Here is a 16,375-nt window from a genome sequence, read left to right as displayed (position 1 = left end):
AGATGATTCTCTCTACCTCTACTTCCAATTCACTAAATTTAAATTTAGACTTGTAAATAATTATTTTTTCCACGTACATCTTCACTTCAAGCTGTTGTTTGGTGTAAACCTATAACACATTGTTGTGTGTTAAGAAGAATTTCTATATAGGTTGTACTAAATATTTTGTAACACTTACTCGAAATACAAACCATTTTTGGAATATTAAAAATAATTACATCGCTATAGTATATTTTTTAATAAAAATCATTAAAATATCAATTAATTTTGCAATATTAAAAATGTTACATAGATAAAATATAGTAAACGACAATTTTGTATTTAAAAGATTTTCATGAGATAGCTTTACAATTTACCCCACATATACATACATACATATATATATATATATATATATATATATATATATATATATATATATATATATATATATCATGCTTTTTCAATAAAAATCTCTAAAACAAATTCAGCGTTTAATATTATGTATAAACATCAAAGAGAGAGGAAATAAATATTTTAGTATTTATTAATATAGGTTTTTGGAAAAATGAAAATATCGATAAGGAGAAGAGAAATATTTTACTATTATAGAATAGAACAATTATACTACATGTGATGGTGTAGGGATGAATGGAAATTTATATTTTTCAACTAGAATTGGATCATCCACTTCCTTGTAAGATTGTAATTTCTAATTAATTAAATACTATGCAATTTTAAACATGTAAATCACACCAAAAATTAATTGGAAGGAATCCTTGAAAGGTGTAAAAAAAAAATTTAGTACACCCAAAAGAAGGCCAAAACCTAAAAGAGTAGACTACATGGAATGAGTTCCTTTTAAATATAATATAAACCACAATTCACTAAAACTTGTATCTAATAAGCATTTGTTTATTTCAAATTAGCAACATAATAAAATTGGTTAAAAAATATGGCAAATATTAAGTATCATGCATGAATAGAATGATTGACTTGTTATTTTTTCATCATGTCCATTAAATATCATATTATTCTATGCAAAGTTAAATAAAAAGAGAGTAGGTCAATTATTGACTTAATATATAGTATTTAATATTTACCTCAAAAACACACACTCAACCTAACTGTAAATTGATATTAAATGTGGCATTTTCCATATACTAAGCATTAGTGAGATCAAAGAGACATTAGTCTAGATGTCGAAAATCTTCTAGCATCTTGTGGTGAGGGCAATTAAAAATGACTAATAGGTGAGATATAACATGCAAAGGGATAAAAGGTCGTTAGCCATGAGACCAATGAGTGCATGTAATTCAGCAGAAAGAGAAATATAGGTGACACTACTTTTATCACTAATTATATGTTACTAGCAATATACGTAGGTGTTCTTCCTATTGAAGGTTGGTAAATTAAGCTTTTCCAAATTAATATTGATAGATTAATAAAAGATATAAATATATCTTCTTCTTAATGTGATTTCAAATGCATTTTATGTTTTTGCATTTACTTAATATAAATTATCATAATAAATGTCATCTTATGAATACAAAAAATTACAAAAAAAAACAATTATCAACTATGTTTACTAATATATTTATACCAATTATCATATTATTAAAAAGAACCAAATACAACATAAAAACATATGGCCCTTAAAGATGACATTCATTTAACCTTAGTGAATGAGAAATATATCAGACTCCTTTCTGTTACTAATTTCCCTGTGGTTATTTATATATGTCTCTTTGATATGGAAATTGTATGGTAGGTTTTAAATTGAATAATGGGTATGCTTAGTCTTTGTCTTGTTTTAATTTCTACCATTTTATGTCAAACTATTTTCATCTTTTAAATTTAAGTTAATGAAAATTTTAAATACAAAACCATGGTTATTTATGTATGTCTCTTTGATATGGAAATTGTATGGTAGGTATTAAATTGAATAATGGGTATGCTCAGTCTTTGTCTTGTTTTAATTTATACCATTTTATGTCAAACTATTCATTTTTTATCCATTTTTCTTGTTTTAAGTTATTTTATAAAATAATATTTATTGTACCTTCAATATAATAAGTGGGGCACCATGGTAGGGTTTAAAAAGATATATCGCATTGAACTTTTCATTTTAAATTGTATATAATGCACCACACACATACAAGCACCGATGCTTTATATTCTAGTATGAGCACTTCTTTGTCTTGTTTTATTGAATTGTTATATTTCATTATTCCTTCTATTCCATAATATATTTGATTTATTTTTAGAATTTTGGCAAAATATAAATCTATAGTTTTCATCTACATAGATACCATATATTGATAGTTGTTTTAACTAGCTAAACATTTAAAATTAGCCTACATTTCTATTTTCTTTCTTTTTCTTTTAAAAAGTTCTTAATAGTGTCACCTTGGAATTCAAACCATGCTAACTCTAAGCGTGTACAGAGGTCACATCAATTAACAAAATTCACTATCGTTTGAAGTGCATCAAATAGTCATATATGAAATGTGCATAAATTTACTATGCTCTTTGGTACATTAACAAATGTATGGGAGCACTTATTGCAATACTCCCATATGATAATGTGTATCGCACATCTTTGATAAATACACTAAGTGAATGAGAAGTGCATATTGATGGACATGGGATAATTAGGGTATAACACAGTAGGTGTTGCTACTTTACTAGAGAAACACACCACCATCCCATTTTTTTCTTTTTGTAAGTCATGTAATGCATTGTCATGTAATAGTAGCACCTCTTTTAGTGTTACTATGGATGGCTAAGTGTGTCATTAATGGTGCTTCTCATTCACATAGATACATTGAAGAACTAACAAACAACATTAAAATGAAAGTTAGAATACATACATATATATATATATATATATATATATATATATATATATATATATATATAGATATCTATATATATATATATAACAAACAAATCAAAATACAAAGAAAATTTTCTTAGGAAAGTCCGGGGTGGTTGACAGAGAATGATCCCTAGTTTATACGGAAGATATGTGCATATACAGAAATTGGGCATATACGGAATATATGCACATATCTTCTGTATATGCCCAGTTTCCGTATATGCACAATTTCTGTATATGGAATCTGTGCATGTATGGAAGATATGCGCATGTCTTCCGTATATGCCCAATTTCCAAATATGCGCATATCTTCCGTATATGCCCAATTTCCGTATATGCGCACAACTTCCGTATATGCACAGTTTCCGTATATACCCAATTTCTGTATATACCCATTGGTTTCTTAGTTCCTTGAGTTTATAATATTAATAATCCCTTGGGTTTATGATTCCTTGACTTTACAATCTTAGAGTTTTAGATATTAATCTTACATTTGATATTTTAATATATTAATTTAGCATATTAAGTTTATAATATAACATATATTAAGTTGACGCCTATGACTTATATCAACCACATTTGTTAATGTGGTTGTGCTAGTTAAATATAATTGTAACTCACATTTAGCCAATGATACCAAATCTTCTCCTTCTATGTGTCACACAAATTAAGGAAAACTTAAAAGATAAGTAAATGAAACCAAACACATAAATAATTTCAAATTAAACCTTTTATTGTTTGATTTTAAGTTAATTTTTTTTTCCTCGACGGGTGTGAGGATTCGGTGCTACGCGTGGCAGTAGGGTGGCGTACGGAGCCCACCTAGCCTCCATGTGCCCCTTAATGTTTTTGACATGGCTATGACCATCATTAAGGCTATGCAGGTTGGCGAACTGCCCACTTGTGACAAGTTTATATGCATGTTATGATGAGTGAAGAGGTTCATTCTAGTTTGTTGGGTGATGAGGAGGGAGACTCTCGAGAATTGTGGGCTTGAGCGGAGGCCTGCCCGACAATGGCTATGGCTCTAGGAAGAGGGGGGATGTAGGTTTTGTCTTAGTCTGCGATGTGGAGAGTGCCTGGCCTGGAAGTGCCCGTGGGATCCAGGTACCACGACGAAGGCCTCGGTGTTGCAATCGCATTAGGTTTTCTGGTCTGGTATGTTGAGCTTCCGCAGTCGATCTCAGAGGCCAAGGCTAGCTTCCCTTACTAGGCCTCATCGACCAGGGATGGTCTCCGCTGGTGGCATGGTTGTCCTCTTTGTTCACAGTCGGACTTTGGAGTGGGAGAGCACGTTGGATTGGCTCGATCAAGCCATCAAGGGGGTGGCAAGGCTGATGTGGTGCCGACATTTTCGCGCTCCTCCAGCTCTAGGGTAGGTTGAGCAGGAGGGTATAGGACTAACTGTTTGGAAATATGCCCATTTTTTATGGTCGTATTCGCAGCTCTGCAGCTAATGTAAGCATTAGTTTTGGCCAACCATGGCCTCCCAAGGATGAGAGGGTAACCAATATGCGCACATCTTCCGTATATGCGCACATCTTCCGTATATGCCCAGTTTCCGTATATGCGCACATCTTCCGTATATGCCCAGTTTCCGTATATGCGCACATCTTCCGTATATGCCTAGTTTCCGTATACGCACACATCTTCCGTATATGCGCACATCTTCCATATATGCGCACATCTTCCGTATATGCCCAGTTTCCGTATATGCGCACATCTTCCGTATATGCCCACATCTTTCGTATATGCCCAGTTTCCGTATATGCGCACATCTTTCGTATATGCCCAGTTTCTGTATATGCGCACATCTTCCGTATATGCCCAGTTTCCGTATATGCGCACATCTTCCGTATATGCCCAGTTTCCGTATATGCGCACATCTTTCGTATATGTGCACATCTTCCGTATATGCCCAGTTTCCGTATATGCGCACATCTTCCGTATATGCCCAGTGTCCGTATATGCACACATCTTCCGTATATGCGCACATCTTCCGTATATTCCCAGTTTCCGTATATGCGCACATCTTCCGTATATGCCCAGTTTCAGTATATGCACACATCTTCCGTATATGCACAGTTTCCGTATATGCACACATCTTCCGTATATGCCCAGTTTCCGTATATGCGCACATCTTCCGTATATGCCCAGTTTCCGTATATGCACACATCTTCCGTATATGCACAGTTTCCGTATATGCGCACATCTTCCGTATATGCACAGTTTCCGTATATGCGCACATCTTCCGTATATGCACAGTTTCCGTATATGCGCACATCTTCCGTATATGCACAGTTTCCGTATATGCGCACATCTTCCGTATATGCCCAGTTTCCGTATATGCGCACATCTTTCGTATATGCCCAGTTTCCGTATATGCGCACATCTTCCGTATATGCACACATCTTCCGTATATGCACAGTTTCCGTATATGCACACATCTTCCGTATATGCCCAGTTTCTGTATATGCGCACATCTTCCGTATAAGCCCAGTTTCCGTATATGCACACATCTTCCGTATATGCCCAGTTTTCGTATATGCACACATCTTCCGTATATGCCCAGTTTCTGTATATGAGCACATCTTCCGTATATGCCCAGTTTCCGTATATGCACACATCTTCCGTATATGCCCAGTTGCCCAGTTTCCGTATATGCGCACATCTTCCGTATATGCCCAGTTTCCGTATATGCGCACATCTTCCGTATATGCCCAGTTTCCGTATATGCACACATCTTCCGTATATGCCCAGTTTCCGTATATGCACACATCTTCCGTATATGCGCACATCTTCCGTATATGCCCAGTTTCCGTATATGCGCACATCTTCCGTATATGCCCAGTTTCCGTATATGCGCACATCTTTCGTATATGCCCAGTTTCCGTATATGCACACATCTTCCGTATATGCACACATCTTCCGTATATGCCTAGTTTCCGTATATGCACACATCTTCCGTATATGCCCAGTTTCCGTATATGCGCACATCTTCCGTATATGTGCACATCTTCCGTATATGCGCACATCTTCCGTATATGCCCAGTTTCCGTATATGCGTATGTTAATGAAATATAACAATTCAATAAAATAAGACAAAGAAGTGCTCATACTAGAATATAAAGCATCGGTGCTTGTATGTGTGTGGTGCATTATATACAATTTAAAATGAAAAGTTCAATGCGATATATCTTTTTAAACCCTACCATGGTGCCCCACTTATTATATTGAAGGTACAATAAATATTATTTTATAAAATAACTTAAAACAAGAAAAATGGATAAAAAATGAATAGTTTGACATAAAATGGTATAAATTAAAACAAGACAAAGACTAAGCATACCCATTATTCAATTTAATACCTACCATACAATTTCCATATCAAAGAGACATACATAAATAACCATGGTTTTGTATTTAAAATTTTCATTAACTTAAATTTAAAAGATGAAAATAGTTTGACATAAAATGGTAGAAATTAAAACAAGACAAAGACTAAGCATACCCATTATTCAATTTAAAACCTACCATACAATTTCCATATCAAAGAGACATATATAAATAACCACAGGGAAATTAGTAACAGAAAGGAGTCTGATATATTTTTCATTCACTAAGGTTAAATGAATGTCATCTTTAAGGGCCATATGTTTTTATGTTGTATTTGGTTCTTTTTAATAATATGATAATTGGTATAAATATATTAGTAAACATAGTTGATAATTGTTTTTTTTTTTGTAATTTTTTGTATTCATAAGATGACATTTATTATGATAATTTATATTAAGTAAATGCAAAAACATAAAATGCATTTGAAATCACATTAAGAAGAAGATATATTTATATCTTTTATTAATCTATCAATATTAATTTGGAAAAGCTTAATTTACCAACCTTCAATAGGAAGAACACCTACGTATATTGCTAGTAACATATAATTAGTGATAAAAGTAGTGTCACCTATATTTCTCTTTCTGCCGAATTGCATGCACTCATTGGTCTCATGGCTAAGGACCTTTTATCCCTTTGCATGTTATATCTCACCTATTAGTCATTTTTAATTGCCCTCACCACAAGATGCTAGAAGATTTTCGACATCTAGACTAATGTCTCTTTGATCTCACTAATGCTTAGTATATGGAAAATGCCACATTTAATATCAATTTACACTTAGGTTGAGTGTGTGTTTTTGAGGTAAATATTAAATACTATATAATAAGTCAATAATTGACCTACTCTCTTTTTATTTGACTTTGCATAGGAATAATATGATATTTAATGGACATGATGAAAAAATAACAAGTCAATCATTCTATTCATGCATGATACTTAATATTTGCCATATTTTTTAACCAATTTTATTATGTTGCTAATTTGAAATAAACAAATGCTTATTAGATACAAGTTTTAGTGAATTGTGGTTTATATTATATTTAAAAGGAACTCATTCCATGTAGTCTAACTCTTTGAGGTTTTGGCCTTCTTTTGGGTGTACTAAATTTTTTTTTTACACCTTTCAAGGATTCCTTCCAATTAATTTTTGGTGTGATTTACATGTTTAAAATTGCATAGTATTTAATTAATTAGAAATTACAATCTTACAAGGAAGTGGATGATCCAATTCTAGTTGAAAAATACAAATTTCCATTCATCCCTATACCATCACATGTAGTATAATTGTTCTATTCTATAATAGTAAAATATTTCTCTTCTCCTTATCAATATTTTCATTTTTCCAAAAACCTATATTAATAAATACTAAAATATTTATTTCCTCTCTCTTTGATGTTTATACATAATATTAAAAGCTGAATTTGTTTTTGAGATTTTTATTGAAAAAACATGATATATATATATATATATATATATATATATATATATATATATATATATATATATATATATATATATATATATATATATATGGGGTAAATTGTAAAGCTATCTCATGAAAATCTTTTAAATACAAAATTGTAGTTTACTATATTTCTATCTATGTAACATTTTTAATATTGCAAAATTGATTGATATTTTAATGATTTTTATTAAAAAATATACTACAGCTATGTAATTATTTTTAATATTCCAAAAATGGTTTGTATTTCGAGTAAGTGTTATAAAATATTTAGTACAACCTATATAGAAATTCTTCTTAACACACAACAATGTGTTATAGGTTTACACCAAACAACAGCTTGAAGTGAAGATGTACGTGGAAAAATTAATTATTTACAAGTCTAAATTTAAATTTAGTGAATTGGAAGTAGAGGTAGAGAGAATCATCTAAAACACATCATTACATGTTGTGTGGTATAGGTTTACACCAGGTTGAAGTGAAGATGTATGTGGAAAAGTTAATTATTTAGAAGTCTAAATTTAAATTTAGTGAATTGGTGGTAGAGGTAGAGAGAATCATCAGAATCATCGTTCGTATGAAATCCCTGCATCGGTGCCTTTCAGACAATCGCTGCGAATGTTTCTTTTCTGTTATTGTGTCTGTTTGGGTCACAGACAGCGAAACGCTGCAATACTGCTAAATCCCGCCCATTTCTTCTTCTTTCGGACTTCAAAAATCCTCAAACATGGCATATATCTAATTGGGTCCGCCCTTGGGTCGCTGTCGCAAGTAGGACAGGTCCCTTGCTTCCTTCGTATTTTGATTTATGCTTAAAAAACATTGAAAACACGAGAACATTGGTCGTTGGCGGAATTGAAACAATATGCAATAGAGTGTTATATAACCGTCGGGTCCGGTTATCGCATCGCAAACATGCTGGTGCAAAAAGCCCCGACCCTTGGTGAAGCGCCGATGCGATATCCGCCGATGCAATGTGGGCTGATGCGATCCGGGCCGATGCGATCACTTGCTTTTCCTTATATTTGAAAATCCATAAAAACACTGGAAAAACATGAAGAATTGCCTCTGGCGGACTTGAAAATATATACATTTCACTTCCCAGACCCTTTCGGGTTCGGGCTTCGTCGTTATCGGCGCTCGCCCAAGACTCCCTTGTATTTCCTTTATCGACCGAAAGCATATCAAGTACATTGAAAAAAAGTTTGCGCGCGGACTTGAAATTTTATAATAAATTCTTTGTAGTGCCATTGGGTCCGACCCATCGGGTCGCATGCATATCTTAAGTGAAGGCCCTGCCCCTTTGGTTTTTCCGATAGCGATATGCCGATGCGACGTGAGCCGTTGATCTGCCAGCGCAATTGACGATCCTCACTTAATCGCTGATCGCCATTGCCATCCCCCTTTGATAGCGCCGATTGCGATACGCCGATTTGCGATATCCGCCGATTGCGACCCGCCGATCCGATCGTCGACGATCGCTGATCGGCGGGGTCTTATGGTTATTCGTAAGTCCTCCTCTGTGACCCACCGATTCGATCATCATCGATCGCTGATCGGCGGTGTCTTGCGTCGCTGCCACTGCCTGCCTGCGCCGATTGCGACCCGCCGATGCGATCTGGACTGTTGATCAGCCAGATCGAACGGCTGTCGTGCATTTGCACTGTTAAGCTTGAAATTTTGGTTTTTTCATGGTTTTGGAGTGTTTTTGCCTCCCGATAGTGTATTTCCGCCCCTCCAAGGGCTTTCCTCTTGCAATGGTTTTGATCGGTGGAAGGATTTTAACCAAAACTTGGAGATTTCAACAACATGCATGGATCCTTTGGCATGAATTTACGTGGTTTTGCAGACTTTGGGCCATACTTGGATCATTTTTTATCCCTTTGTAACCATTTTATGTCAAACTATCATTTCATTTAATTTGTAAAATTGCATTAGTTATGCATGGAATGCAAAGGAAACCAAACCACACACAACTGTAATCGGAAAATAATGATACAGAAAGCAAGTGATCCACTAGGACCGGGCCCTTAGCCACCAGGGATGCACTGCTACGGTTACTCCAAGATCAGATGACGAAACAACAATGAAGTTATATACTAATCGTAAAGGAAAATTTGCATCTATCGCTCTTTAAAGAGAGTCGATGATCAATGTTTAGATTACAATAGTAATTTCTGCAAATCAACACCCATATATTCGCTCCTTAGGCTAGCAGCGCTGTCCCTTTTTATAGTGGCCAGGTGGAAATATCAGAAATACAGATAAGTCTTCAGGTAGCGATCCCTCAAGATCAAAGGATCCTAAGCGATTCGCCATATCTTTAATCTTCAGTTATTATTTCGTCCTCTTGTGCTGATACCGCGTTTCTTCCTCCTTTTCCTGGTCCATGCACTCTGATCTTGATTTCCTCATCTGGATGTGGTTTCCTATCAAAGGGACGACAGTTGGTTTTGCTTTGTCTTTTCCTCCGGAATAGTGATTTTCCATTTTCTTCACTTTCTGCATAGAAAAAGACACTAATTAATCATTTTACATCAATCACAAATCCCCTTAATTTTATCATAATCCTTTAACATATGACCGTCTTTAGAATGTAAAGAAGTTATGAATTAAAGGAAAAGATAAAGAAATAAGTGGTAATTACACACCCTTTCCAATGTTCAACAAGTAGTTTTTCCAAATTATGTGCAGAGAGGGTGTTTTGTGTGGTTCCAACCAACACCATCATGGTACCATGAGAAAACTAGACATGGTAAATTGAAATCGATCGTGTCGTGGTGCATAGCATGTGTGTTTATGAGCCCGAGAGTGGAATTCAAAAGCCACGAATTTACATGATATTTCCGAGTTATTGAGCTCATCCCAATTTCTCCCATGGAGCTCTATCACTCTGCTCCCATTTCACCGTCTCTTATCAAATTTCTCCATAGAATTAAAAGTAGGGAAATTGATGAACCAAATCGAGCCATGGCTCTCTGGAACTACATCTCACGTTGGATAAGGAAACATATAATGTTTTTGGAGGGTCGGAAAAATATTGTGAGCCTAGGATGCCATTGCAGGTGCAAAAATCATCCTGCAAAAACTGGAGGTTTGGGAGGGATGAGAGTCCACCCAATTGCAATACCAAAGTTCCACCTCCAAGACAACCATAAAATACTCAGGAACAAGCCAATGACCGAGTGTGATGAAAGGAGCAACATCAAAGGAATATTTGTTCTACATTAAACTTACACCCAACATTTGCTCATATCACTTGCTTCCAATTGAGGTGGAGTTGGATAGAAATAAACTTGAGGGAGGGCGTCAGCATGCCATGACACCACCCTCATCCTCCATCACACGAAACCACTGCTAACTATCATGAACAACCATTATGATCCCACATGGCGAATGAACGATAATGTACGATGGCCGAGATTTCAACATTGTGGGTGTCATTTCAACGTTCTTCCAAGCATGTTAGAGGGATATCATTGTGTCCATATGGATGCTGATCACTTCCAGCCATGAATGCATGCTGACATCTGTCAACAATGGGCACCCATTGTGGGGGAATAGCCTTTCAAAATTAATACCTTGGATGTATTCCACTAGATGCAAATTTTATTGCCTCATATAACGATTTTAGAATGAGAACTGTTTAAAATAGGTAAACAAAACCATTAAAAGGAACTTGTTGGAGGGTTTGTGATACTAGGATGAGTATTTCCATTGATTGATAATGAGTCCATTCTTTTTTCAAAGGATGAGAGCCTTAGTGGTGATAGCGGGGTGGTTATTACGATGAATTAAGGTTGTGTCTAATGTTTTTAAAATGAATGAGATCTTACATATTGGTTTGCACAGGGTCAAGTTTTTCCAACAAAAGGGGATAGTATCAATCATTATTTATCTCATAAAGGTGACAGCGGGACAAGTCTTGTCAAAAGTTGAGACATAATCTATTTTCCATAGGTTGTTACCATTTATGAATTTTTAGTTGCAAGGAGGTTGGTACTAGGTACTCTTCTTGTTCAGTGGAGGGTTTCTTCTACCAAGGTTTGTGAAGGTGCTCATGGATAGAACGAGGCCATGGTTTCTCAACACTTTTTTGGTGTTGGTGGTGGTAATACAATTTGGTATTCAAGATCCATGCAAAAGGATTCATGAAACATTTATATTCAAAGTGTTTGATGCAATGCCTATATGAAAAATATATGCCAATTTAGCTTGCTCTCAAGGATACTAACAAGGCACTAGTTTCTAATGCCACAATAATATTTTAGCCAATGATAAACACTTTCTAGGAAAATCATTTATCTATGGGTTGATTTTGTGGTGCATATCAAGCCCAAATTGGAGCTACCACAAGGAATTCATGTGGCTCAATGTTTTCTCTATGAAGGAAAACAACTTGAGGATCAAAATCCATTCTATATCTATTACATGGTAAATATTCAACTCTATTTTTGGTGCTATGGTTGTGTGGAGGAATGCCTATTTTTAGGGGTCCTCCAACCTCCAAACCTATGTCTTCTAAAGATGTGGTTAGGAAAAAAATAGTCCACTTTAACTCATTAATCCCCTCTTTTGTTGGTGCACATATAGTGGACAAAGATGAAGAGGAGAAAAGTGGAGATCTGAGCATGAAAGATCCCCCCATATACACTCAATGTTTAAAATCGATGTGGTTTTTGCATATTTAATGGGTATTCACCTACTTCATTGGCTTTGTACCAATGGACCCACTCAACTTGGACAAACAATTGGGAGGTCCTCCATTATTCCAAAGGTTTTTGTATTGGTTAGTTCTATAATCATGATAATCATGAGAAAGTGTTTGAGGAGGGTCCATGTTTTTTGGTAGGAGTAAAACTTTTAATAAACCCTTGGTTTACATAATTTAATTCTAACTCTATGTCAATTATTAGAATGTCAATTTGATTTTTCCTCCCCATTTGGCCATTACATTTCTAGTATTTATCAATTTTATATTTAACAGTGGGAATACTTTGGATACCTACATAAAATCATGTCTTGAGAGAGCTATGGTGAGATTGAGAGAGCGGTGGTTAGATTGTGCACATAAAGCTAGTGTTTATGTTGAGACAAACCTTACTAAATGTCTTTATAAAATTATTCTCGAATTAAAAAACAATAATAATAAATAAATAAAGTCAAGTATTCAATTAGGAGAACATAACAATTTGGTGTTAGATCTATTTACGTACATGATATCTAAAAGATACTTGTCTCCATGTATAAGATCATCCTTCAAGAAAAAGAGCGTAAGTGAACATAAAAAATTTGAAATTTTCTAGAATACCTAACATTGCTTTATAGTATTCTTGTAAAAGTTTATAATACTTATCTCATAAATTTATCTATATACTTATTAAATAAGATAAATATATTTATTATGAAAAAAATATTTTGTAATATAAAACAATTTTATCTAACATTTTAAATTGATATTAATAAGAAAAATTTGTCTTCACAATATAAAATAATGATTCTAATTAAGTGAATGACTAATGACTAATTATTAACTAAATAACCAAATAATTGAAAAAGACAACACTCTCTGAACCGACAACAATTTGTTGTAATTATTTCATATCTTGTTTTAATAATATAAATATTAAAATAAGTTTTATAACATTTTTATCTAAACATCTAAAGAAAATAATTTTTCATTTTAATATACAATGATATATGAATACATATTGATATTTCATAGTAACAAAATAAATCAATAATAAAAAAATAATTTTATTTTTTTTAATTAACATTTTCTTACTCTTCTTTAAGTAATTATATTAGAATAATTTTTAAAATATCAAAATTTCCATATGAAACCATAAAAGTGAGTACCTTTTTAATAATTAAAACTTGCATTGAGAGATTATCTTGATTTTTTTTACTTGTTTTTCAATAATTATTAATATTAAAATAAATTTTCCTCGTATCAAAACTTTATTTCTAACGTAACACCTTATTCTTATGTTGATTGAAAATCGGATGTTATAGAATTATGTCTCCGCTTGACAGTTCTAGTTCTAGCAAACATCCGATCCGATATATATATACATATATTCACCACAACATTCAATATAAATGAAAGAAATAAATATAAAAAAACATAACATAAATCCAGGTTAAAGTGACCACCAAAATGAAGATGTACATCAAAGTTTTTCTGCTTGTTTATGATTTTTTTTCAAATAAGTGTTTTTATAAGAGACATATTTATAGTGGTTGAAGTTATAGCGGCGTTCCCTATAGATACAAATACATGATACACCTCCGCAATAGAAATTTAAAATTCGTATAGTTTTCATTGGGGAGAAGTAAAAAATACCCAAAAACCAACCATCAAGCTTTTGTGACGCTTGACTGTAAATATCATCCCATATTGATCACTACTTGTCTGCATCGATGAAAGGCTACAGGTCTTCAAGTCACTCCTCCAGTACATTACTACAACGGAGGAGGAGCAGTGACTTACCTCTGAAATGCTTACATTCTTGTAAATATTTTCTAAACATAGAAAAATCACAAATCCCATAAAAATAATTCGTCGAGTTAAGGAAAAACTAGCAGTTGGTTGTTTGATGAGTCTCGGTGATGGCTTGCTCAGTGCGCACTCTATTCTTGCGCTTCTCGACCTCGAGGCTGACGGACGTGGGACATCCGCGGATGCTGTTAACCCAAGGCATTATCAGAATCTGTTCTTTGGCATACATCTTTTGCTGCGATACTGGATCCTTGAAGGAGCATTTTTGCTCAACGATGTTTGATGGGTGAGATTTTAAAATCTCAATGATGATGTCTTTGTCTTCTTAGGCGTAAAGATCTCCCAATTTGGCGGTGCAGAATTCATCCAAAACCTTGGTTTGGCAGCTTGCAACGTGTATATTTTGCAGTACCATGCCGGGAGCCGAGGAGCAAGAAAGCTCCAACTACACGTCCTGCAGGACAACACTCAGCAGGCCCCTGATGTGTTCGACGAAGGTGTCTTTGGACTGAAGCTTCAACTTTCTTGAATGAAAATGTACCGCCGAATTCTTGAGATGGCGCGGTTTCAATTTCAAATTTCAAACCAATTTAGAATAATGAATGGCTGGGTTCAAGTTCTTGTTTCGGCGGGTTTCCAAATTCAAATGAGTGTACGTTCTGGTGGTGGCGGTCAAGGCGGACGCAACCGACTGACGGGAAATCCCACGAGAGGAGCTGCCGGAAACAGTGTAACCTCTGATCGCCGGAGAGGGATGCATGCCATGATGCATGGTCGAGGATGAAAGGGAGGATGAAAGGGCGCCATGACGTCAACCACGCTATCTGCCGCTGTCAGAGGGGTACCTCCATAGCATTAACTTTGCTATGGGGTAAGAAATAGGAGTTGCCGTGTTAAAGGCTGCTACATGATCAAATCACCAAGTGCGTAGCTCGTATGTTATCGCACTTTTCTTCAGAAAAAGTTGTGGCCAATCTCCCATACGCCCTCAAATCCTGTGCGATTGAGTGGCTTCTTCCACACTTTCCTGTGCAATTAATGATTAGTTCCATCACAATCAAAATTAAAGGAATAATCAGTACTGAAAACCACGACCATAAACTTCACGCTGATTTCACATTCTCTGCGCAGGTGGCAACGTATTTTCTTTTAACCATGTCAACACGCATAGATTGCAAATCTAGTTCATTGCTCGCACCAATAAGAATTACAATCCTCCAACAACTATCGATTACTAGAAATGCCTATTCTACTACTGAAATTACATATAAATTCCCATAAAATAATTGCATGCGTAATCCATTCACCATTGCGTAGGAAAAGGAAAACATTCCAAAACAGATTATTTCACACAAACACAGGTATTACAAACACCTCACATAGATATATCATTAATTATTATTTATGAACATTTCGTCAAACACATGGTAAACATAAGAATTGCAAGTCATGAATGCATATCTGATCATAAGAGTACGTGATTCATCTAAGAATGACCTAGAAGGCTCTATGCCCTCTCTACATAGCTACAACAACACTTATTAGTCCCTACATTAATCAATCGAAAAACTAAACGATTCATGACAAGAGCCATAAATGGTACACATCATATAACCAACATATAACCAAAAAATAATCAGCATAGAAACCATGGCAACTCAGCGATAATATCACTACTCATAGATCACAATAAAGAAATGTCTCATATTAAAATAGGAAAATACCAACCAAGTCAAGACTTCCACGTACCACCCGACCATAGATTTGGCTGAACCAAAAATCTTTTTTAACCAATCACCCATGCACCATATTTCAAGCATGAATGTGGGATATCATGGAATAAGCTAAGGCCAAGCCAAATTAGGGATTCCAAAGGCCAAACCACTTCAACTTTAAACTATAATGATTCCACCTCCATGGTCAGACATCACTAACACCAACCAGATTGGTTTCTACCCAAGTTGTCTAGGGCTCCAGGGACTAGTAACTCAAACCACAACCTTCCAGGGCTCCAGAGAATTTATCCAACCTGGCTGTAAAGACTAGTAACTCAACACACCAAGGCTTCCAGAGCGTTTTTCTGAACTTAGGCTCTAGGACAAGTAACTCAACCCAAGTTATTACAGGGCTTCAAAAACATTTGTTCCAACCC

This window comes from Pinus tabuliformis, chromosome 6 (genome assembly GCF_031772625.1).
Source record: "Pinus tabuliformis cultivar Carrire ecotype Pingquan chromosome 6, CPIR1, whole genome shotgun sequence".
In the NCBI taxonomy this organism is placed as follows: Eukaryota; Viridiplantae; Streptophyta; class Pinopsida; order Pinales; family Pinaceae; genus Pinus; species Pinus tabuliformis.
Note: the sequence above shows the minus strand (reverse complement) of the source record.